This window comes from Monodon monoceros, unplaced genomic scaffold (genome assembly GCF_005190385.1).
Source record: "Monodon monoceros isolate NGI ecotype Baffin Bay Population unplaced genomic scaffold, NGI_Narwhal_1 Super_Scaffold_10, whole genome shotgun sequence".
NCBI classification, from domain to species: Eukaryota; Metazoa; Chordata; class Mammalia; order Artiodactyla; family Monodontidae; genus Monodon; species Monodon monoceros.
The window spans coordinates 33,878,975-33,904,699 of NW_021703766.1; the positions used below are offsets into that span (position 1 = coordinate 33,878,975).

The window sequence follows — 25,725 nt, forward strand, 5'->3', positions numbered from 1 at the left end:
TGGTGACCGGAGCCCCAAAGTCAACAGCGGTGGGTCTGCTTCCGAGAAGGAAGTGATCAACGCCCCGATCAGATACCTGTGCCTCAGGCTGGAGCCTTTGGCTTCTGGAGGACGAGCCCCTCCTGTGTCCACACACTCCCCAGGGGCTGCGTCTGTCAAGACGGGAACTGGCCGGCACGAAGCCCTCCTGGTCCCTGTCTGGCGTCCCCTGCCCTTCCCCTGCAGCCTGCCGTCTCTAGCCAGGCTGTGCTGGGGAGGGTGGACCTGGGCTGCTCTCCCAGGCCACAGCTGGTTGTAGTTCTGCTGGGCCTTCTCCGGGCCTGGACCTGGCACACAATTCAGTCTTGGGCTGTGGGGAGCGTGGGGAGGAAGCTTCCCTGATTTTCCATTTTTCTCCTTTGCAAGTTGGTGGCTGACACGTCTGTGCTCTGGCAGGGAGGCAGAGAGGCCCATTCTTTGGGCCTCCTTGTTTCACTCTCCACCTCCCTTTCCTCCAAGCCCCGTTCGCATTGGGAAAGCTGCTTCGTGCTGCTCTCCATGTGCCTGGGCTGGGGAGGGGCACGGCTTCCGACTGGCGCTGCCAGGAGCTCTGCTGGGGGCATGAATAAATCATTTGCTTAACCCAGCACTACCTCATTGCTGCCTCCTCCAGAACCTCTCTGGGCTGCCCCTTTTCATGAGAGGTATTTATTATCATCATCATCATCATTATTATTTTTAACATCTTTATTGGAGTGTAATTGCTTTACAATGGTGTGTTAGTTTCTGCTGTATAACAAAGCGAATCAGCTATACATAAACATATATCCCCATATTCCCTCCCTCTTGCGACTCCCTCCCACCCTCCCTAGCCCACCCCTCTAATAGTGATGGGGTGGCAGCTCTGAAGAATCTTTGGGAGATGACGTCACACCATGGAAAAAACAGATGATTTAGATCTTGACAGTCTTGTGTTCAAAGTCTTTCTCTGCCCAAAGTCTGTGATCTTTAGCACTTAACCTATTTGTGAGTTTTAATTTACCCCTCTGTGAAATGGGGCCGTTGAAGCCTCACTTGCATGGTGATGGGGGATTCAGAGGGGTTGTGTGTGTGAAGGGCCAGCACACCGCCTGGCACACTGGGGCTGCAGTCAGTGAATGGTGGTTCTGTTTCCTTTGGCCTGGAACAGGACACCCCAAAGGGATCAGAGTGGGTGGGGTAGGGTGTGTAGAGGAGGGAGCTTTCCCTGGTGGGCGGTGGGTGGACCCGCACGAAGCAGTCTAGGCTGCAGTGCCTGGGTGGACCCTGGAGAGGTGCCACCCACAAGCCTTTGGCTCTTGAGGCCGAGCTGTGATCACTTGTGGCCGAGCTGGATCACTGCCCCAGGAGCCTGTGGGGCCTTGTGGGTCCAGAGATGTGGCCATTGTGAGGGAGGACCCGCCCTGGTTTTTCTGTCTGGGGAAGGACAGCCTTCCCAGCTGCTCCTCACAGACCCATCTCTAGCTGGCCACCTCCTCTGGTGACATCCTAGCCTGTTGCTGCCCTTTGTAAAGTTATGTGAAGATGTCAGCAGTGGTGCCACATGCCTTTGGGACCCCCCTGTGTGCCACACGGAGGCTGCTCACTCTTAGGGGCTCCTGGCCTCTTCCAGCGCATTCTGGAGTGAAGGGAGAGGTACCGGGTCTTCTCTATCTCACTGATACGGTGGGCACCTCCAAAACCCTGCAGGCAACAGGGAGGAGTCATCCTAGGGAGGTGGGTTTTGGGAATTTCTGAAAATACTCTAGGAAAATTCTCTAGGAAAGCAGCATATCCTTGCCCAAATTCTTTATTATACGATACCATCTGGGACCCGTGTCCTGAGCCACCACCCATGAACAGGAACAAATGCCTCTCATCCTGCACCCAGGCCTTCAGGTCCTCATCTTTGTGCCTGCTTTCACAGCCAGAAGGTCTCTCGGGGTGCTGGCTGCAGGAGCCCACTTAGGGCTGGCCTGTCCCAGCCCAGCACAGGCTCATCCTGGTGTCTGGAGCCCAGCCATCGCCAGGCTCCCGACCCCCCAGGAACCACAGGGCTACCCTGAAGGTGTTGAAAGAAGAAAATCCTACAACTTAAACTTGTCTTCTGCTCCCATCCACATCACCTGTGAATTTGTAAGTTTTTTTCTGTTTCAGTGAGTCACTCATTTATCACGTGAAGAACACAATTATACCCCATTGTTTGAGTACATGCTTTAAGCGTGTCAGTGTTTTTGCCACCCTGTCCTGGCATTTCTTCATCTATGAAATATACCTGGATTCTCATACATGGGGAAGACCCAAGCCTCATTCAGCCTCCGGGGGAGCCGCCTGGCTGGCCAGCAAGGCATCTTTGAATGGAGACCCGCTGTCAGCCTCCTGGACCCCAGACTGACGGACTTCCCTCCACCAAGCAAGAGGGCGGGCTCCCATGTGTCTTTTCTGTTGCAATTATCTCCCTGGCTCCTCCCCTTGATACAAAAGGCCCAAGTCCGGGTCCAGAGTAAGTTATTTGTAATGCATTTTCTGAGTCCATATTGCAATATTAGCCATGACTGTCTGCTGTGTAGAAAAAGGGGGAGTTTGCGTTTGAAGTTTAATCCAGCCTCTACTTAAGCTCAGTCCCTGGGCAATCCTTTTTTCTGCCGCTGAGCTCAAACAGCCGGTCCTCAGGTTTGATCTGCTGCCCCACGGAGCCCTGCCCAATGTGAATTTGAAGAGTTTTTTTTCTCCTCTCAACCAGGGAGACTTGCAAAAAAAAAAAAAAAAAGTCGGTGTGGTCTGCGGCAGCGGCTCCCATGGTGGGTCCTGGGGTCCCTCCCTGAGCCCCTCTGCTGCTGGGGGCTGAGCCCACCCGGCCTCCAGCCTTCCGAGGCGGGGGGCGGGGGGGGGAGCTGCATCCCCTCCTCGGGGTCTCCGAGGAGCCCCTTTGAGCTCTCGCTGCTGGTGGACGGCAAGCACTGGGGAGTCTGGGAGTCCTGTCTGGCATGTGGGGGGCAGAGAAAAAGGAGGGAAAAAAGGGAGGAAAATGAAAGGCGCGAGTTTGTCGGGAACTGGTGCTGGCGGTGGAAACAGGAGCCGCAGCAGGATGGAACCTGGTGGCCTTCAAAACTTTTCTTCTCCCCTCTCGCCACATGACTCGGAGGATGCAGGCAGTAATTAAAGGCCCCCCTGGTTCCTCATTTTCTGTGCCCATGTCTTTGATCTGGCTCACGTTGGGCAGCTATTTTCATTGTTCCTGCCTTTCTTTCATTCTTTTTTGATGGCAGAAACGATGATCTTTGATTCCAGAGTCGGAGGTGGGCAGGAGAGTGTTACAGGTCTTACATAATGCATCTTTCACATCTTATTTTTAAACGCGGGCATAATCAGGGCCTGGCAGAGGCTGGGCTTGATTTTAACCCATGTTCGGGGAGAGGCGGTTGCCTGCCCCGTGGTGCTGGCCTGGGGGTAGGTGGGGACAGGCAGTCGTGTGCAACTGAATGAAAATTACTAGAGGAAGCCTTTCCCCTCCACCCTTTCCTAAATATAACCTGAAGGGAGTTTTTCCTAATTGTTCCCTTATGGCCAAAGATGTGCCGAGAGCAAGCAGGACAGGGAAGGCTCAGCGCGCAGAGCCGGGCTTTTCTTGGTGGCATTGTGGGAGGCCTGCACGCTGTTTATTAGTGGATGTTAATAAACTATAAGGGACAGGCCACAGCAGGAGGTATGTGAGCTGGTAACTCAGGGAGCTGAGATAAAATGGAGACGTCTGGCCAGATAACAGGAGGTAGGAGGCAGAGGGGCGGGTGTCAGAGTCTGATCCATTTGCACATCCTTTCCTGCCCCTCATCTCTTGAGCAAACTTGGAGGACCTCCCGGCAGAGGGCCCTGTGGGATGGACAGAGGTGAGAAGACGAGGCCTTGGTGATTAGAAGCCTGTGGTCCAGGTCTGTGATGGGGATGTTGAGTGGCTGCTGCAGGAACCACAAGCTCAGATGATGCTTGGGGTCAGGCAGGTGAGGGGCGGGGTGGGGCTGGGTGATGGAGATCACGTGCCTGCTAAGGGGAACAGCCGCTCCCCAGTTCCTGTCGTCAGCTGCCTTACTGGAGGCTGGATCCGGTGTTGCCCAAGCTTCCAAATTTCCATGAGAAGCCAGAAATTCGGGTCTTGATGGGAAATGTCTCAAAAGAGATGAGAAAGAAGACTTTCTTGGTCAGAGGACAGTGCTGGCAATGGTTGGGAGCTGGAAAAGCCCTGCGTGTGGAGGGAGTGAGGGGGTCCCTGGGCTGCCAGAGCAAGGCGGGGGGGCGTCAGGAGAGTCCGGAGGGCCCGTGCTCTGCAGCCCCTGCCTGGGGCAGACTGGGAAGGCCTATGACCCGAAAGCGACCAGCTCCTAGGTGGACGCAAAGGCCTTCCTGGCAGTGAGTTCTGCTGGGCTGGAAGAGTTCTGCACGCGATGTCTGAGGCCACCTGTCACCCCCACTGAATGCTTGCTGTTCATGAGGGCATGGACCCATCCTGCCACCACGGGGACAGGTCCCTGTGAGAACTGCTTCGTCCTTCGGGCGGTGCTAATGGTTTATTCCTGGGAAGGTCTGAGGCTGACCTTCCTGCCCATCTACCCCAGGCTCCAGTACCAGGATTTTCACGCACTGGACGCTTCACTAGGTATTTATTGAGTGCCTACCGTGTGCCAGGCTCTGTGCCGGGCGCTGGGCACACAGTGGGTCATGGGGAGGAGGAGAATTGACAGATCCCTGCGTAACTACATATATCATCAGAGAATATATATCCGGAAGGAAGAGTGTAAGGCGTGCGAGAGAAGCAAAGGCTTTTCCCAATAACTGTTGTTGAAAATGATGTAAAACAACTATACTCCAATAAAAATTAATTTAAAAAAAGAAAAAGAAAATGAAGGTGGAATGATGAATAGAAATAATGGAGGATGGTAGTCCAGAGAGTGTTCAAAGACCCCAAGGCAGGAAGCTATTTGGCAAATTGGGGGACTGTCAGCAGGCAGTCTTGGGAGCCTGCTGAGCAAGGGGGTGCACTGTGGGGACCAGGCCCTACAGGGCCTCGTGGGCCAAGGTGGAGCTCTGGGGGGGTCTCAGCATCATCAGACTTGCTCTGAGGAGGGTGGGTGTGGGCTGGGCGGGGAGGCCGAGGGGATGGCGCAGGCAGTGGGGGTGGAGAGCAGAGGGCGTGTTGGAGAGCTGTTCGTTCTGGATGGCAAAATGGACAGGACTAGGAGATGGATTCAGTATTGGCGGCGAGGGAGTGTGGTGCCAGGATGACCCACGGGTTTCTGGCTTGGGTATCGAGGTGAGCAGAGACGTCTTCCCCGAAGCGGGGAGGCCTGGAGGAAGAACGAGTTGGGTGGAGAAATCCTTCCCCTGTTCTGACGGCCCTGGGCTGGGTAGGGGCCTGGGCAAATCTGGTGAGGACAGTGGGGCTCGAGCTCGAGGAGCCCCAGCCTGGCTGCCGCTTGACCCCCAAGAACCCCCCTCCCCTGCGTGAGGACAGGGCGTCCCCTGCACCATCCCCAGCTGGGCCCACCCAGCCCTGTCACACACCTAGCCTATGGTGAGGGGACCCGCTCCGTGAGGCTGCAGAGCAGTTAATACATGTTGGGATTGGTTGCTGCCCGATCCTTGAAGATTTTCCCTGCGCTCCACCTTCTCTACCTTCTGGAGGGAGACCCCCTGCTAGCCCTTGGGCTTGCGTACCTGGCTGGGCTGCCTGATGCCCAGATGGAGGTAACCTGTCCAGCATCGTTGTTCCGTTGTAAATCCTCTGGATGGCCAGCAGTTGTGTGGATGGCGCGTGTGCCCCTGCCTTTCTGGGCTGACGCGGGAGGGCTGTATATTTCCACCTGCCGTCCGGGCTGCACATGGATCTGCTTTGCCTGGTGTGTGCAGAGCCTGGCGGGCAGCCCTCAGACACCCCCGCCTGACAGGGCCTGTTCATTCACGACCCCCTGTCTTCGGCAGCTCCCGCTTGCAGCTGGGTTGCGGGGGGAGGGGGCGGGGAGTGGTTCCTGCTTAGCCTGGATGGAGGGGCCTAGAAGTGGTTCAGATTGGGGAGGACTTCTGCGTAGGGGGTTCTTCTGGGAAGACAGGGCTCCCAGGTGGGCTCCGTACTCCTCAGGAGCCGGATTTCTACTGTCGGTCCAGGGCGACTCCCCTAGATTTGCTGCTGATGTCATCTTGGGGGACTCAGTTTCCCCTTTCTTCATCCTCATCCTGAAAGCAGGCTTTCCAAGAGAAATGCGACCAGGTCTGAGCTGGCAATGGAGAGGCATATGTACCACTATGTAAGATGGCTTTCTGGCTCGTAGCCTGGGGTCTTTTCATCCGTGCCCTATTCTCTCACCATCCAACCTTTGGGCTAATTAATGGCATGAACTTCCTCATGATAGTTTATAAATGTCCCCTTGATTTTCCCCACGGCAATTTGAGAATCTAATTATCCCTGCTATATCTGGCCATGTTATTATAGTTTGACAACCTGAGAACTCAATAGATGAATCAAAGACAGCAGTTAGCAGAATTTGGATAACGAGGATATTTTTTCAAAACACCCTATTTTCCTGTTTATATCCTTTCTCTTGGTCCTTATCCATGCACACGTGGGATTGCAGGATTACAACCTGAGGGAACCTAACGTACTCTGCGCCTTCACCCAGTGAGTTCATGGTCTGACCTGCCTCCAGAGCCCGTGGTCCGTACAGCTGCTCCTAGCGACCATATGAGGATCCAGCATGAGGTGTGGCTGATGTGCTGGCGTCATTGTCTGGCACATTGGAATTTCACAGGAGGCCTTTCTTCTTCCGAGTTTCCTTTTGGACCCTGGTCTCCTTGAGGGGACTGTTTTCAATGTGCCTTGTGGCGGAGAGGAAAGAACTCTGAATCTGGGGTCAGGAGAACTGAGTTCTAGCCCTGGGTTGCCACTGGGTGGCTGTGAGTGACCTTGGCCCTTTGTCCCCTGGGCATCAGTTTCCCTGTCTAAAGGTGACGGTGGATCTCACCCACCTCTGAAATTCCAAGATTTGGGATTCCAAAGAAGGAATGTACTTATGTGAAGAATGAGTTATTAAGTATAAGAATACACTACTTATGCTAAGTTCTTCCTTGTAGCTCTCACCCCAGCTTTAAAATAAGTGTGCAGCAAGTGAAACAGGTTTTACACGTATTTGGTGTAATTTTCTGATCATTGTCTGTCTCCCGCATGACATGGTCAGCTCCACGAGGGGCCACCTCGGCCGAGGCCACCACTCTCTACTCCAGTGGTGGCACACAGGAGAGCTCAGTCAGTACTGTTGAGCCAGAAGTCAGATAGCAAAGTTAGTGGCAGGCGCCGGGCAGCACCCCTCTGCTCCTGTCCACAAGATTATAATTGGAGAATACAGATGGATGGCCAGGGCGATTCCCTGGTCCTCCGGGCACTAAAGCCCTGTAGCCTGGAGAGGGGCCCCTTCCTTATCAGGGTCAGAAGCGGGTGGAAAAGCTGTTGGGTGCGTCCTCAGCCCTGACCCTCCCTTGCCTGACACATGCCGGGGTTGGGATCCTGGGATGGGAGTCCTGGGGGGGGGTGTTTCCTAGATGGCCACTGTGCTGAAGTCCTAACACCTACTCAGAGCCACCAACGCTGGGCACAGTTGTAATGATTGTCATTACAACATAATAACTGCTGTTTATGGAGTGCTTATGACATGCAGCATCTCATTTCATCATCACCACATCCCTGTGGGGTGGGTATCGTGACCTCATTCCCATTTTCCAGATGAGGAAACTGAGGCCCAGAGAAGTTCTAATTTGCCCAAGGCCACACAGCCAGGCGGCGATGGAGTTGGGATTTGAGCCTGGCCACCCTCTCTCAGAGTTCATGCTGTGCATGACCAACCCCTGTGGCTTCCGCCAGCTCAGCACCCCCATAAGCCTGGCTCTCTCCTCTCTTCCCATCTCTCAGGGCCTCCTGCCATGCTCGGCGACATCCCATCTGTCAGAAATTCTGTTCTGGCCAGATGCAATGCCCCTCCTGGGATTCCAGGCCGGGGCAGTAGCTACAGAGGAAGGGGAGGGGGATTCTCAGGCCTCGCTGTTGCTCCAGACCCTGGCTGGGCACGTATGGCCTGGGAGGCTCTGGCAGCCCTAGGCTGTTCCCTGTGGCTGGGCCTTCTGTGCCCCGGCCCAGACTTCGCCCCTGAGCAGGTGGGATCTGATGTGCTCGGCCAGACCCGTGAGCTCGCAGCGAGCCCCAGCAGCCCCGGCCGTTCCCTGGCTCCTTTCTCCTTGGTGGAGAGAGGGGCCCGGGGAGTGGGGGGGGGGGGGGGGGGGGGGGGGGGGGAAAGGGGGATGGAGAGAAGGAGGGGCAGGATAAGGGAATGGGTTGGGGGGAGCAGACAGGGAGGTGGGACAGACCCTCTGAGGGTGAAGAGGAAAGGACATGGGATGAAAGCAAGCAGACAAGGGAAGAGGAAGTGGAGGTGGGGGACAAGGTGGTCCCCCACCTTGAGAAACTGGAGGGGAATGGAGGGGGCTGGGGAGGAAAGGAGGAGAGAGCCATGGGCAGAGATGGAGGGGGTGCCGAGGGGGCGCTGTGTTGGGTACAGAAAGAATTCTGACAATGTGTGGAGGCCAGAAGGCCCAGCTCACGACCCTCACGACCTTCAGCAACCGCAGGCGGGCACCTGCAGGTGGTGGCAGAGGCCATGGGGTTGGGCGTGCCCACAGGCTCCTCCCACCGCACGCTGGACCGGGGAGCCGTCACTTTGAGGTCCCTGACATTTGCGGTGAAAGGATCTGGTCTGAGGTCTCATTAGCCTCTGCTTTGCTGCACGCACCCTGCCATTCAATCTCCCCGTCGGTCCTTCCAACACCAAGGTTTGTAAATCTGCCCCGTTTGCTTTATGATGTCTGTCGCTGACGTGAACTTGACAATGTTAATACACACGAGTTTTTTCTTTCCTCTGCTGCCCAGGGGGAAAGAAGGTGCCGAAAGAGAACCCATGTCTCTTTTCCACTTAAACTTGGGAACGGCTTAGTCTGAATGCTGGTGGATTTCATTTTCCCCAAGCTAGCGCAGCTGCTCGCTGCTCAAGACAAAGGAGGCCTTTCGTGCATGGTCGTTTCCCCCAAACCCGCCCTTCGTTATTCGCCTCCCTTCCTACTTGTACCAAGTCTCCCACATGGTTCTTCTGCTTTGCTCAGCTAAGGCCTGAACCCCTGACTCTCAGAATCTGGGGAGCCTTTTGGCTTTCTCACTGGATAGGCCTGTTGTCCCAACTCTGGGGTTCCTTGGAGCTGAGGGACATGAACATTTCTTAGAAAATTATTTCTCCCTGTCTCTCCCCACTGACCTTGATCGACACTGGCACTTGTCTGGCTTAAAGTTTGTGCTTTTACAAATGAAAGATGGCTCCAGACCTGCATACTGATGGCTCCTGACCTGAATACTGCTGAGAAGACTGAGACCCAGAGGGAGACCCAGTGGGCTCTGAAGCAGCCGGGGGTGGTGTTCTTGAACCAGTATTCACAGGCATCTGTGAACATTTGTATGGAGTGAGGGTTGAATTTTGTGTCTCATATCAGATTCTCGTAATGCGCCTCATTCATTTATTCATCCATCCCTTCATTCAATAAATTGGTCTCCCCAAACTGTGCGCCAAGGCACAGCTAATCTGTCAGAGTTCTGTGATGTATTTTAAATTTTCAAGGGAACACAGCGATACTCAACATCTGTTGGACATGATGTGAGCTATTAGCTTGAGGTTGTCCACCATTTCAACGTTAGATCACTCTGTATTGCTTTCGATGACATCACATCTTTGCAAAGCTGGGCTTTCAGTGGTTACTGTGGATAAAAAGCAGGTACTAGGTGAAAATCAATATGGAAAAAGAAATGAGGATGGCGGGTCCAATCTGATTCCAAGGTTGGAGAAGTTGTGTGTTGACCAAGGGAAAGATGACTTTGGGCCTGTGGGGCAGATTTGGGACTTTACTTGAAGCAATGGGAAGGTCTCAAGGGGATTTTAAGCAGGGCAGCGATGTGAGTAGATCTGTGCTCTGCAAAGAGCCCTCGAGATCTGTGTCTGGATTGGACTGGACGTGGGGAAACTTGTTAGGGGCCAACGCAGTGGTCCAAACCAAGCAACTAAGCAACCAACCGAACCACCGAACAACCGAGCAACCTGCCAACCATGGTGGCTTGGACTCAAGTGATGGCAGCAAACTGGGGAGGTGGTGGGCAGATTTGAGACCTGGCTGAATGCAGGATGGACAGGACTTGGTGACGAGCTGTGTAGGCGTGAGAAGAGAGAGAGGAAAGGTGTCTGGCAGGGGGACATGATGACATGGAGAGGACAGAGCAGGAGAGCAGGGCTCACACATGCTACCTCGCTCTGCTTTCTTTTTTTTTGTTCACTCCTGGTTACCTAACATCTCGTAGGATCGTTTGATTACCCTGTTACTGTCCGTCACCCCCACCAGACTGTCAACCCCATGAAAGCAGGACTTTGCCTTCTTCTCTGCTGTGTCCCTGTCACCCAGACCACACCTCATACAAAGATCAGAGGCTCCCAACTTTCTTGGTGCACAATGCCTGAGTATCTAATTTTTTTCAGGGCACCCCTAAGCCCAAAGAAATACCTTATAGCTCCCTTTGTTCAAAGAGTCAGGTGCAAATAACAAGTATTTACGTCCTGGCAACTTAGTTGCTGTTTGAAAAATAAAACACATAAATTCCAAGGAAGAAGTATATTTTCATTTCATTCTCAGATACCCACAGTTACCAATGGAATGTGCTAAAATGCAGATTCTGATTCAGTGGGTCCAGGTGGGGCCCGGAATTCTGCATTCCTCATAGACTCCCAGGTGAGGCCTAGCTGCTGGTCCAGGACCATATTTTGAGTGGGTGACTGAGGTGACTGCTGGGCCACTGTCTTCACTCCTTTCCAAGCATTCTTTCAAAAGCCATGTCTTTCGCTGTCTGTAGAGAGCTTTGCCAGCCCCATGGCACGAGTTAGATGGTCTATGCGGTGTGATTTGAGGTACCCAGCACAGCTGCCCCCATCTCTGTGAACAGGAATCCTTGCTGGGCCTCACCCAGGGCTCTAAGTGGCTGTCAAACCCTCATCAAGAACAGGATTGTTCCTGGTTCCTACCATCAAGGTGGTCTTGGTGGACTTGGAATGTGCTAGAAATGCTTGCTGGGGCAGGATTGTTAGCTGTTTCATCCTGGCTGTTTTATCATCTGGAGTCACCTGCCTTGTGATGGCTATGTACCCATTTTAGGCCCAGAATGCCAGAAAGTCCCATGGATCCCCAGACACTCTGCTTCCTTTCTGGGAGCCGGGTCCCACTGAAGGGAATTGCTTTCCATCTCCTGGCCTTCATGGTCAGATCGCTCTCTTGCCAGCGCCTGGTGGTTATGGATGTCCAGATCTGGGAAGGTAAGTTTTCTGGTCACACGCACAGTACACGTCACAGGTGCACACCCACGTGCATGGGCACGGATCCCGGTTAGTGCCTGGCAGAGCTCCGCAGTGTAAGCGGAAGGGCAGGAGGTCGTACCTTCCTGCACTTTCCATTCCCTGGGGAATTTAGTCTAGTCTACTGATCCAGAGAGTACCCAAACGGGACCTGGGGCCAGAGCTGTGCTGTTCCCGATGGCTCTCGGCATCAACGATCAATTGATTCATTTATCAGTTCATTCTCATTCCCTCCTGCTCTGAGTGTTTATTTACTAACTGTGGCTGATGTTATGAGCTGGAGGGCCAATGTAGCTGGAGAAGACTTCCTGGAGGAGGGAGCATTGGGGTATGTGTGCATGTATATGTGAGTGTGTGCATGCTCGTGTACATAGGTATATGTGTGTCGTATACCTGCACACACATTTGTGTGGAGCAGCTATGAATGTATGTGTGCACGAACACGTGTGCACCTGCACATGCCTTGCGTGCAAGTGTGTGTGCCCAGTGGGATCGTACAAGCAAAGCCTTGGTGCCAGTAACAGCAGCTTTGGAAACCTCCCTTGCCTGTGTGGATCCCGGGCTGGAGAAGAGAAGCTGCTGTTGGGTAGAGCAGATTTCGTAGCTTGGCCTCATGTGCGTGTGAGCACTTGGGTGTGTTTTAATTAACTAGAACATTTGCCTGGAAATGAGCAGCGGTGGCAGCAGGCGCAAAGGCAGCTGGAGCGGGGGGCGGGGCGGTGGCAGCCATGGTGGCGGAGGCCGTGGCAGCCAGGCTCCCGAGTTTCCACATGCCCAGTCCCGGCTGATGGCACTCTGGAGCGGTGGGGTGGCAGGCTGCCCCTGCTGCTGGTCATTGGCCCAGCAGAGAGGGCATTCTGGGAGTGGCTGAACTTTCTAGAATTCCCTGGGCTCCTCTGCACCCCATCTAAACAGAGGTGACCTGCGTCATGGTTCCAGCACATGGGTGGGGACATGAAACTCCTGACGTTGTATCCAGGACGATGGACCCATGTTTTGGACCCATGAGCCGTGTAGGACTGACTGTCCTCTCTCTATTCCCAGCCCAGCAACGGGCACATAATGGGGCCTGTGTACATGTTTATTGCATGTGTGACTCAACAGGTAAAGGCAGCCAAGGCTCTGAGAGGCTAAGTGATGTCTCCAGGGTCACACAGCAAGTTGCTAGGCCAGCTGGAAATTTTGACTTTGTTTCTGTACTCTTTCCATGACCCTGTAATGTTGGCATGAGGAAATGCATGGCATTATTTCAGGGGAAGGTGAATACTCACACCACAGGTGTGCACACCTCACCCTTTGCCTGGAACCGTTCTAAGTTGTCTACCCACCATCCTGTCCATCTGGGTGGTGGGGAAGGATCATCTTCCCAGGGTTTCTTGGGATGGTAGTGTTTTCTCCCATCAAGAGAGAGGTGGGGAAGGGGTGGGGATGACTGGAGGGGAAGGACTGGGGTGGTCCCTCCCTAAGACAGATTGGCCACCAGTAGCTCACAGGTTGGAGTTTATTGAAGAAAATCTCTGCATTTAAATGCTAGACTTCCCCTCAGACCTCCCCCTCTCTGCCATCCAGTCTGTTCTGAGGCCTACGGTCCACCCCTTGGCCCCTCCAGGGTGGGGTGCTTCCCTGGGTGTCTGGTCTTTGCTTTCTCTTTGTCCCACTCCACTCAAGGGCCGCTGCCTGATGATTTTGCTGAAATACCACCTTATTCATGTCTCTCTCCTGTCTAGTGGTCCAGGGGTTGGACTCTGGGGCTGCACTGCCTGGGGTCAGATGTAGGCTCTGCCCCTTGCTGACTTTGTGATTCCAACAGAGTGACGTCACTCGCTGAGAGAGCCTCGCTCTCCTTACTTGTAAAGTGGGATGATACACTGCGTGCATCTCGGCTGCAACTCACCATATACACATGGCCAGGGCCACTGACGCTTGTCGGAGACATAAACTGGGCCGCTACCCAGCCGAGGGCACTCTGTGTACTTGGCACACACACACCAGAAGTCCTGTGAGCACACTGATAACGCTCGCAGTACGAGAGGCTGATGGGACATAAACCGACGGAAGGAAGAGTTCAGCTCAGCTCTTCTTGGGCACCTCCTCATGGAGGGAAATAGTGTGGAATCACAGGCACTATTTCAATAATTATTTCTGTCTTTTTGCTGAATGCATAGCTAAATTCACATACGTTAAAAGTGCATGTAATAGAACTCCCATTATATCTACGTCTACCTATCTGTCTATCTACCTATCCATCTATTTATGTATGTATGTATGTATGTATGTATGTATCTATCTATCTATCTGAATAACTTCCATTCTCATGCGGCTGTCTTTTCTTGCCTTTGCCCTTACTACTTACTCCACCCAGAATGTTCTGTCTCCCTGCTCCTTGGCTTTTGATTTTTTCCCCATAAGTGAGGACCCAGCACAAGATCTATCTGCTGCATGGCGGCGTCCCAGATCAGCCAGCCAGACTTGAGCTTCCTGCCTGACGGGGCCCCTTTTATGGTCCCACCACGGTCTGCCTTGTCTTGTGCCCTTATCTCAGCCTCCTCTAGAGAATAAGCTCCTGAAGGCACAGGCTCTGGGTTTCTTCTTCTCGGTCACGTGCTGTGCCCAGAAATCGGTGAGTCCTCATTGATGCCGATTGAACGGAAGGCCGGATTGGGATTTGCAGCCAAGGCAGGAAGGGGAGTTTGTGCATGCGTATGTGTATGTGTGTGCGTAAGTCCACACATGTGTACCCATATGTATGTGCACACATGTGCATGCTTTGGCCCATCAGTTTGATGTTCCTCTCTAATTGGATTTCTGAAGAAAGGTGCCTGCTTTAATTTTTAATTAGAAATCAGAGCAGAGAAAGAATGGGCCAGCACTTCAGCTGGAGGTTTTTCTCAACGCTGGAGTTCTTTTTAACAAGCACTCGCAGTCCAGAGCGGCTTCTGTTCGGGCTGGACACCGCCGCTCGCGCTGGTGGGAGTGTCTTAATGCCTACAAAATTATCAGGTAATTATTTGGTAATGGAGCATCAGGATTTTGCCTATGCAGCAATCTTTCCCTGCAGCTGAAAAAAGTTGCCGAGAAAGAGAAGTCGGAGATGACCAGGGATATACCTGAGGAGTTGTGGGATTCCCACATCTTTTGGAAGAGGTGGGGTCCCTGCCCTCTGGGCATCCTGCTGGAAGCCCTGGTCTCTGTCAAATGGGATTACCCCACGGCGCGTTTCTCCCAGGCAGGAGATGTGTTTAGCATATTTGCTGTAGGTAAAATAACCTGTGCAGAATGTGTCAGGTGGGGAGTAATTACCTGGGCACCAGGACGGGGTGCGGAGCCTCACCTGCTGGTAGAAACCTGCCCCTGGGCATCTGGGCTCTGGCAAGGACCCTGGGAGGTGTGGGGATGCCACCAGGGTCTGGGTAGCCTCCAGGTAGGGCGCCTCCTGGTGGGGTTAGCCGGAATACCGCACACGTTGGCCGGGGGAGGGGTGGTGGTGGACTGTGGACACTGGGGACATTCACAGATGCTTGAGTGTTTTTTTCAGGAAGCTTTAAAACTGCAGTTCAGTACTTTGCTCAGGACCTCCTGGGGTGGAGAGGACAGGCCCTCAGGCCAGACGGCTGTGGGGCTCCCCTACTTATGTGCTGTGCGACTGCAGGGAAATTACTTCTTCACTTCGCTGTGCCTCACTTTCGTCTTTTGGAAAGGAGGAATGGCAACAGTGTCTCCCCACAGTGTCACCAGGAAGATTAAAGAGACAATATGGGTCCATATCCCTTATTCACTATTCTGGATTCCAGAAAGCCTGAAACCGGAAAGTTTTTTTTTTTTTTTGGTAACTCATTTGGCAGTAAAATCTGACCTGGCGGATGCGAAGCCATTTATAGTATTTGTTTAGTTCATGTTGGTGAATTATGTTGTACTGCAGAAGTATCAAGGTGCTTGGTTGCTTCTGAGGTGTTCCCAAATACCAAGGAAAGCCACTATATTCCTTTTCTAGAACCTGAAAAAGTCTGGATTCTGGAACACATCTGGCTTCGAGGGTTTAGGGTAGGGGATTGTGGACGGGCATATGCAAGGCGTGAAGGGCACCTCACACAGAATGATACTCAGTAGGCATCAGGTGGAGCTGTCCTTCAGCCAGAACATCACTGCCCCATCTCTGCCCTTTCCTTCTTTCCTCTCACTCTCGGCCGTCCCGGCATGGCAGGTGCATACGTGCAGGCACGCTTCTGCCATTCCTCCTGGGCAGGAGATGGGATGCCCCGTAGCAGGTTGATTTGTGCTTGGGACGCGGAAGAAGGGCCAACTGTTGACCCGGCCCCGGGGGTTGGCCGCTGGATTCCATGCCCGTGGTTTGTGTCTGGTTTGGAGGTGGCAGCTGCCAGGTCTGTAGCTGCCCACAAGAATAGGTCCGGAAGGAACCCCCTTCACACATTGTCCCTCCTCCTCTCCCAGGGGGCAGTCATCCTTGTGTTGGAGGGACATTGCCTAATGCCTGCTGACACCATTTCTCCAGTGCCCCCTGGGTGGCCCGGCACAACTAATGAAGGATGCTTGGCCTTCCTAGTTGTGGGAATCCTGTGGGCTCTGACACCACAGTCCGAAGGGGCTGCAGGGTATGGAACCTCATGTGCCTTCGAAGGAAGGCAATTAGGAAAATTGGAGGTTAACCTCCCTTTATTTATGTGTTTCTCTTTTACTGCCCGATCAGACATGTCTTTTTTTTGTTTTTAACATCTTTATTGGAGTATAATTGCTTTACAATGGTGTGTTAGTTTCTGCTTTATAACAAAGTGAATCAGTTATACATATACATATGTCCTTATATCTCTTTCCTCTTGCGGCCCCCCAGTGTTTCTGGCCTGACTCCCTAAGGGAATTGAACATTTCTCAGGGGGCAGGCCTCTGCTCTGTGCTCCAGGTGCAATCCACTCACACCGCACCAGCTTTTCAAAGAGCTCCCCCTCCTCCCAGACTCAAAAGATGCTTTAACTGTCTTGCCTCAAGCCAGTGTTGTCAACTAGCTGTACTTTATCTCTTCTGTTTGCGTTGTAAAACCCAGCAATTAAGAAAATCCCTGCTTCACATTAATTGTAGCCTACATCGGCTCAGAGCGAGGCAGTGTGCCGTTTCACTAGTTTCGTGGCTAGTGAACTGAGGCAGAGGCAGAGGGAACTGGAGCACCTGGGGAAACCGAGTCTCAGAGACAGGAGGACACTTGCTGGAGACGGCACAGGGCATGGAGTGAGACAGGACTGGAATGCAGGGCCTGGACTCTTGTCCCCCCCCGCCGGGTGCTTTCCTGCACATGAACCTCTCTGCTGGTGGAGTCAGGCAGGTAGGGGCGTCCCCGGTGGCCTGTGAAGTGGGCAGACCTGCCCCCGCCAGTCCTTCCTGGGCCACAGCCCAAGGGGTCTGATGCCTCAGCATGGACGAGCGCAGATACGTCTTCTTTCTTTACAGGGGCCATCGTTTTTGGACTGTGATCTGTGGGCATCTGCACCGGTCTCTTGTGCAGAAGCAGGTTGTCTGAGGGTTGGGGGCTGGGAAAACCCTGACATCAACCAGTTGCCGACACCTACTATGTGCTATCTGCTGCGTTGCGTGGCCACATCTCTCCGTGCTGGCCAAGACAGAGGCAAGCAGCTGGAGCAACCACTGCCTGCATTCTGCCTGTACTTTGGGCCCTGGAGGGACCATCCAGCCCCAGCATGGGCCTCTTCTCCTGCTGTGGCCACAGCCCAGATTTAGGGAGGGGGGCAGGTTGTGTCTGCCCTTGGCGTCTCCTGCCTTCCTGTCCCATATGTGTTCCCAGTGATGCCACCTGTGGCGCTCGCACTTGCCAGTTTACAGAGCATCTGCACGGGCATTATTCTCCTCTGACCCTCACCGCAGCCCTGCGAGGTGACCAGAGCCCAATGAGTGGAAACTGAGGCTCAGTGCAGGGAGGAGTGTCGGGCCACACGGCCTAGGAGCGGGAGGCAAGACCAGCCGGGTCTGTGTGTGTGGCGTGACACGGTGGTGGATGGGGGCAAGACTGCCAACTATTTTTTTCCCTTGTGGTTCTCTTCTGAATCCTTATTGTAAGAGAGTGAAGTCTGGGGCTCTCTGAGGGGCATCCGGGTCCAACTCCTGCCTCTTGGGTCCGGACCCTGTAAGGGGAGCCTGTATCTTCCTGTGTCTCTCTGGCCGGGCCACACGCTCTGGGCCGCCTCGTCAGCTGCCTGCTGGGCTTGGTTCAGGGACAGCTGAGGGGAGTATGAGCCTGAGGGGAGTCTGTGGGGACAACGGTCCTGCTGGGTCTAAAAGAGGAAGGGATCAGAGAGGGGAGGTCACTTTCCCCAGGTCACACAGCATGTATGTGGCAGAGCCAAGATTCAACCCAAGCCCACGCATTTGACCTCCACTGCCCATGCTTCTTTCCTCCTGGGTGGCCTGGTGCTTGTTGGGGGCAGGGGTGGGGGAGCCTGCAGGATGTGGGATCTGTAGGATCCAATCTGTGGGATTGGTGACTTAGCAAAGGACCTTGTTTCCCAGGTTTCCCTGCCCATACTGAGGGTGCCTCAGGTGGCTCTGTTCTCCTGCCACCTGACTGGTCTCAGGGAGCTAAGGGGACAACTTATGCCCTGCCAATCAGATGGAGAAGGGGATCCATAAATAGGACTGGTCACAGCCACTATCAATCCAGTGGAACCTGCTGGCTGGAACCCATATCCAGGTCCCTTTTCTGAACACTCCCTGGGGGTCCAGGTGTGCTGCCTATAGGACGGATCTGAGGAGAAGTGCTGCCCTGGTGAGGGCTGGGCTGGGAGGATGAGAGGACTCCAGACTTGCAGACTCAGCTCCCATTGGAAGCCACCTGGGAGCTGTGGCAGCTTGAGTCTCCCACCCCCACCACTTCTGGGCCTCAGTTTCCAAGTCTGTGAAATGTGGGAGGGCCCTTCCCGACCCCCTCCTCGACATGGGGAGGTATGGGGTGTTGAGGCCTTTATGAGTCACTGTGGGGAAGGGCTGCCCTCCTGGGTCTGGGTTGGGTTGAGTGGCCTGAGGCTCTTGCCGTCCCAGGAGCTGCATGTTGGAGATGATCCTCAGGTGTGGGTTTCCTCTAGGAATCCTTTGGGAGGAGTTTGTAGTTTGGAGGGCAGGGCGGCAGAAACCATTGCGGTGGGAAGGGGCAGGGCACGAGCACGCCGTCTTGATCCAGGCAGACTCGTTTGCAAGACGGCTCTGCCTCTTGCTGCAGAGAGCCTCAGTTTCCGTTTCTGTGACTTGGGCATAACATTTGCACGTACCCAGGATGTTGCTGTGGAACTCAGAGGGCGCAGGCATTTGGAAAGCGTTGTCACACTCTGGGTCAGAAGCCTTCCAGAGCTCCCATCGTCCTGGTTGGTTACTCCTTACACCCTGTTTAATGTCTTTTTTTCTTTTTAAGTTTCCAGTTAAGTTTCTCTTTAATTTTTTAAAATTTTATTTTACTTTTGGCTGCGTTGGGTCTTCGTTGCTGCACGAGGGCTTTCTCTAGTTATGGCGAGCGGGGGCTACCCTTTGTTGCAGTGTGCGGGCTTCTCATTGCGTTGGCTTCTCTTGTTGTGGAACATGGGCTCTAGGCGTGCAGGCTTCAGTAGTTGCAGCATGCAGGCTCAGTAGTTGTGGCTCATGGGCTTAGGTGCTCCACGGCATGTGGGATCTTCCCGGACCAGGGCTTGAACCTGTGTCCCCTGCATTGGTAGGCGGATTCTTAACCACTGCGCCACCGGGGAAGTCACTGTTTAATGTCTTTGGGTTACTTATTTTATTCTTCCTTCCTCACTTGGGGGATTGGGGTTGGGTAAGAAAGTGAAAGCTGCAAATGACTAGCTCTCGTCTGGTTATGTCACTAACCTACCATCTGACCACCCTCTTGGGCCACCACACCCGCGCGTATAGAGGGAAGACACGGCAAAGGTTCATTTAGTTTGTTCTGTGTGGGGTAGTGCTGTATGGCGCTCTCCAATTTGATCGGCATGACATTTCCATGGGGATGATGCTGTTTCCCATTTTATGGAGGAGGAGGTGAGGGCTCAGAGCTAGTGAATGGCGGAGCCAGGATCTGAAACCAGCCTGGCTTATGTCCCGTGGGGCTGAGCACCTAGGACTCTAGGGCTGCAGGTCGGCCGGCTGGGAGGCTGCGGGACGGGAAGGTGAGCTCAGCATTGGCAGAGGAGCTGCCTTCAGGCTTCCCCGCCAGGCCTGGGAGTGGCCACTGGCTCCGGCTCACCCTGGCACCATGCACCCCGGCCCTTTTTCCCCTTGGCCCCAGGGCCCCCTTCCTTGGTCTTTTGCACCCCCTCCTCAGTTGCCCTAATGACTTAGCCCGGGTGGCAAGTTGAGTGGAGAAACCACTTCAGGGAAATGAGAGTCCTTGCTACCAGCCTGGGTCTCAGGTGTGTGCGTAGTGGCCCTCCCTGGGGGTCTGGTGAGCTGCACCTCCCCCCTCCAGCTGTTAGACAGGAACTGGAGAGCTGTGTGCCTGTGTGTGGTGTAGTAACTGTGTGTATGTAATTGTGCATGCATGTAGCTGTACACATATAACTATGCGTATGTGACTGTGCATGACCTGTGACCTTGTATAGAACCGTGTGGGTATGTGACTGCAGTGTGTGTAGGTGTGTTTGTCTTGCATGTGTGTTTGTTTGTGCATGTGTGGGAGGCTGGAGGTAGTGGGAAGGGGGAGGTGTTGACTGCGTGGGGCTCAGGGCAGGGGCCCCAGGAATTTATGGCAGGGGCTAACGTTACCTCCTTTGCCGGCTAAAACACACTTTGTAGAACAGAGTTACACATATGTTTAGATAATTAGAACAAAAGCCAAAAGAACAATTCCATTCAAAGGGACGAAGCCGGGAGGTGGGGGTCCACCAGGATCTGGGGGGCCGAGTTCTGTCTCCCCAGCTCTCCCTGGCCTTTGCTGGGTTTTGATCGTGCTATTTAGAAAATCCCTTTGTTGTAGGATAAACTGACATTGGCCTGCGCGTTTCTGCTGTGAAGTTTGCTGTGTTCCAGGGCCCACTCGGGACATTAGGAGCTGATTAAATGAGCTAATTTTAATTTGTTCAGTGGTTACAGATGCAGAGACCTTTCCATGCCCTTTTCTCGAGGCTCTATTTATTTATTAAATTTTTTCCTGAAAAGTAAAAGACCTTCAGGACTCCCTTTTCTCTTCCCATCCCCTCTTAAAAATAAACATATGAAAACATTTCAAACAAGAACTTCAGCTGGGAAAGAAGCTCTCCAATACGGGCTTAGCCACTAGAGGTGCCAGTGGGAGGCTCCCTGAGTCTGGGAGCTGGGGGGAGCTGGGGGCGGAGCTGCTGGGATGGGCCACCCACCACGGCTCGGGGAGAGGAGCCAGATGAAATTCAGTGGAAACGGTCAAAGACTTGTCTCACCTCCAGGTCTTTGCACGTGCTGGGGCTGCTGCTTGGGCCTCTGTTTCCATCCCTGCTTCTTTTCCTTGGCTAATTCTTATTCATCCTGCTGGTCTTAACGTAGAGGTTGCTTTTTCTAGGAAGGCCTCTTGCACCCCAGCCCCTGTTCTCCCACCGCCCCGGGGACTTCTTCAGTTGTAGCAGATATCAGCACATAGAGAACGTCTGTCTCTTTCAGGAGGCTGTGAACTCCGAAGGGCAAGAACTGTGCCTGCGTTTTCTCGCCTCACACCTCCAGCACCAAAGTGCCTGGTGGGTTCTAAGCACATCATCAACGTCTGTCGAAGAGATGAATGAATGAATGAATGAATGAATGGCTAGATGACATCTACACTTACTGGACTACACTACACACCAAGCTCTTTTTTAAAAACGTATTTTAATTGAAGTATAGTTGATTTACAATGTTGTGTTAGTTTCTGGTGTGCAGCAAAGTGATTCAGGTATACATATAGATATATATTCTTTTTCAGATTCTTTTCCCTTATAGGTTATTACAAAATACCGAGTAGAGTTCCCTGTGCTATACAGTAGGTCCTTGTTGGTTATCTGTTTTACATATAGTAGTGTGTGTATGTTAATCCCAAACTCCTAATTGATCCCTCCCTCCCTTTTCCCCTTCGGTAACCGTAAGTTTGTTTTCCATGTCTGTAGGTCTATTTCTGTTTTGTAAATAAGTTCATTTATATCATTTTTTTAGATTCCACGTATAAGCTGTATCATACGATACTTGTCTTTTTCTGGCGTACTTCACTTAGCATGATAATCTCTAGGTCCATCTGTGTTGCTGCAAATGGCATTCATTCATTCTTTTTTATGGCTGAGTAATATTCCACTGTGTGTGTGTGTGTGTGTGTGTGTGTGTGTGTGTGTGTGTGTGTATCAATATATGTATATGTATATAACATCTTCTCTATCCATTCGTCTGTCGATGGGCATTTAGGTTGCTTCCATGTCTTGGCTGTTGTGAATAGTGCTGCTGTAAACACTGGGCTGCATGTATCTTTCTGAATTAGAGTTTTCTCCAGATATATGCCCAGTAGTGGGATTGCTGGATCATATGGCAACTCTGTTTTTAGTTTTCTGAGGAACTTCCGTACTGTTTTGCATAGCGTCTGCACCAATTTACATTCCCACCAACAGTGTAGGAGGGTTCCCTTTTCTCTGCACCCTCTCCAGCATTTCACTACACAGCAAGCTCTTGACGCCACGTCCCTGGGGTCCCGCCAACCTCAAATTGTCATCCGTAGTTGTGTGTGCCTGCCCCGCCCCCTCCGCCTGGCCGTTTTCCTCACTGATGTGGGCTGAGGATTCAGTGTTGAGGGCTGAATCTCCAAAAATGAATGTGGTGGGAACTCACGCTTACCCGGCCCAGCATGACGCTGATTTCTAGGCCCAGGATGCAGCTCAGGCCCAGCTCTGCTGGAAACCTGACTGAAGGCCGCAGAGGGAGGAGAAGGGAGGAAAATTGCTTCGTGAGCTGGCTTTGTACAGCGCTTACGGGCCAGCCGGCCTTGGAGGATAATGTGCCAATAGTGGAGGTGCTCGGAGCACAGAAAAGGAGGGGATGTGCGGATGCAGCCAGCTGCCACCCCCGATTTTACCTCAGCCTCCTAGCCTCCTCCCCACTCTCTCATTTGCAAGGCGCCTTTCTCCGGGGTTGGGGCACCTTTCAGTGAGCAGCAGGGTTTTCCCTGGAGCTGTGCGGCCACTGTGGCCTGGCCCGTTTCTGGGGCCTGGTTTCCATTTGCTGAGTGCTTCCTCCCGCAGACGGCACCGCACCCACCCCACCCAGGGCCTCTGAGGGGCTGTCCCCCACCCTGTCCTGGCAGCCCTGTGTTCCTTCTTTAACCCCAACCTCAGGGATGGGCTTTGGAGCGGTACTGCCCCAGGCCCCTCATCTCTGCAGAAATCCCAGAGCTGGAGGGGGAGTTGGAACTTCTCGGGTGCCCCTGGGGTCTGGGGCCCTCAACTGGGTCAGCATCTGGCTGAGTGGCCGAGCCTTTGGCCTCCTCTGTCTCCTCCCCCACTCCCTCCCCGCGGCCCTTCCTCTCCCCGCTAGCTGGATTCTCCGCCAAGCAGCCGGCGGGAGCAGCCACGCTGGGCCCATCCTTTCCCCGGCTGAGGCTGAGGGTGGGGATGCGTCCCGGGGCTGAGGTCACCAGTGGGGCAGTGGGAAGCGCTTCTCCAGCCCTCGCCTGCCCCGCCGCTGGGTGCCTGGAACAAGGGCATCAAACAACTTGTCCTGGGGCGCCCTGGTGAGCAGGGGGGAGAGGTAAGCGGAGAGGCGGGGCTGGAGGGGACGAATGGATAAAGCAGGCTGGTGTCTGCACCAGAATGCCAAGAGTCCCATTAGAGGCTCCTGGCTCCTTGGGAAGCAGAATGTTCGCTCAGAGTGGACTCTAATCCAGAAGGAAGGGAACTGTTTTCCTGGACCGGGAGAGAAAAAGTGAGGGCCTAGGAGGCACTGGTGGCCGGGCTGTTAGATCTGTGTTGGGTCCTGCAGTGTGGGAGTAGGATGTGGCCCCTTGGGAGCACCCTGATTTCTGGGTCTGGCGCTGCTCTCTTCGCTTCCCCCTCCCCTTCTCTCAGTGTCTGTCTGGTGGCCTCCCGGCCCCCGTCTCCTCCGAGAAGGCTGGCCTGCATCCCTGATCGTCTGTGTGCCCTTTGGGCTGGAGTGCTTGCTGGCCCCTAAGTGCCTTGGCTCCCACCCCCACACCCTCCTCCCAGCCCCTCACATCTGTCTCACTTCCTACAGCCCGGTTCCTGGCTGGCGGCTGGGAGGCTTCCTTCTGGGCCCGACCTTGCCACCCACAAGGCCACCGTGGCCCCAAGCCATCACCTCCCAGACGTCGGTCTCCTCTCTAGTCATAGGGGGACATGCCAAGAGAACACCGAGACAAGGCTCTATTGATCACCAGACCATGATTCCCAGTAGCTTCCGTGGGGCCCCACGGTGTAGGGGGCTCGGTGTTAAGCGGGTGTTTCTCGGGGCCAGCCACTTGTTCTCCTTGGGAAGGAACGGGTGAGTTTCTCTCTGTTTATTGTCGTAACCAAGCTACCAAAATGGCAAACATGGGTTCGGCAATTACACAGCGTTTCAGAAGCAAATTGATAGGATAACGTGTTATTATTGGCTACTGGGTTAATAGCTATTTTGGCAGGCGTGCCAATCCTGCGTGGCATTGCTGGTGCGGGCGTGAGAATGGCGTGATGGGGTAGAGGGGAATGGTGGGTGCGTGTGGCACAGAGCGGAAGACTGGGGACGACCCCAGGGGCTTCCCTTCCCTGGCAGTGGCTGCTTGGAGGATGCTCAGCCTCGATTCACTGTTGCCTTAGCCAAGACCAGAGAGGTTGAGAGGCCAGCGTCAGGTCACACAGTGAGTCGACGCTGGGGTTGGATTTTGGGTCTCTGTGGGAATGAATAGCTTGGTCTGTGATCTGTGAAGGCAGGACAAGTGCCTTCGCTCCGAGCATCATGCTGGCGTCTCAGAAAATGGGGATTTGGAACGTACCCAAGGTGGCTCGCTCCGGCTTCAGGGCTTTTGCACACGTTAGTCCGCCTGCCTGGAACGCTCTTCCTCTAGATTCCTTGGTTTGCTTCCTTGCTTGCTTCAGGCCTCTGCTCAACTGTCACCTTGTCACCTGTCTGGAGCAGCGCCCCGCCGCCCCGTCCCTTCATTCTCTGCCCTTATCCTGCTGCGTATTTCTTTGTAGTGCCACCTGACTTACTACAGATGGATTTATCGTGTTATTGTTAGTCTCCTCTCATTACACTGAGGCTCTGAGGGCAAAGTCTTGGTTGTACACACTACCCTGTCCCCAGAGCCTGGAACAGGGCTGCAGAGTAGACACTTGGTAACACTTGTTGAAGGAATAAGTGAATTTAAATTGTAATGTTATTTTAAAAAAATGGCTGCCACGTACCAGGTGACGGATTCTGTCTCCTCTCAGAGGATGGTGGGAGTCCGGGGATCCCCTTCTTCCTGTCCCTAAGAGGTGGTCAGCAGGCCCTCCCTTAGGGCTCAGGATGACACCCACTTCTTTTGCTAAGGAAGCTCAGAAGGGAATGAGTTCCCCATCACTGCAAGGGACCAAACCAGTGGCAGAGGGGTTGCAAGCGCTGGTGGGGCGGGGACTGGGTCCCCTCGAGGGCCCTTCTATGTTTGGGTTCCGTGACGGGCTCCGTGCTAAGATAGTGGGGTCAGCTCTTTCCATCACGTGCTGTTAGTGGCTCTTATCCCAGATCCCCGAATGGTGTGTGAGGATGTGGAAAATTGGGGATGCTCATGGGAAGGGCAAACTGGGAGTGGGAGGTATGGCCCACCAAGGCGGTGAGCCCTGCGGTTAACCAGGGGTCTTCCCAGCGGCCTCTGCTCTTGCTGCCACCGATCTGGAAACGACATGCAATGACACATTCATTGAGCATTTCCCGTGTGCCCAGTGCTGGGCCAAAGTGGATTATCCTATTTAATCCTCACCACAACCAGAGGAGGCAGAAGGTGTTCTCTGTCCATTTTCCCCCTTGGTGAGGCTTAGAGAGGTTCGGTAACGGATCCGAGGTCACGTAGCTGGTCAGCGGTGGAGCTGGGACGTGAACCCAGCTCTCTGGCTAGGGAGCCTTCCTGGACGCGCTCCTGGTGCGCCTGGAACCAGGCTCCCTGGGCCAGTGTGTCTGCTGGCCCAGCACTCGGAGAGAGCCTGGCATGGACAGAGTAGGTGTCAGTAAGTATTCAGAGAATGAATGAATGAATGCAAGGAGTTTCCCAAGATGAACAGGAAGTGATCAATTTTTTTGG

At 53.8% G+C, this 25,725-nt stretch overlaps 1 protein-coding gene across 7 annotated transcripts in view; it reads left to right on the forward strand.

The window, feature by feature from the left end:
- ZNF423 (zinc finger protein 423) overlaps positions 1–25,725 on the forward strand; it is a 284,391-nt gene that overhangs the window by 100,069 nt on the left and 158,597 nt on the right. Inside the window, exon 1 of one of the 7 annotated variants that reach the window (XM_029209163.1) lies at positions 23,128–23,201. The exons of the other annotated variants lie outside the window; for them this stretch is intronic. The gene's annotated coding sequence lies outside the window, so the exon portion shown is untranslated. Of the gene's footprint in view, positions 1–23,127; positions 23,202–25,725 lie in introns of those variants that run through there. 7 annotated transcript variants of the gene reach the window in all.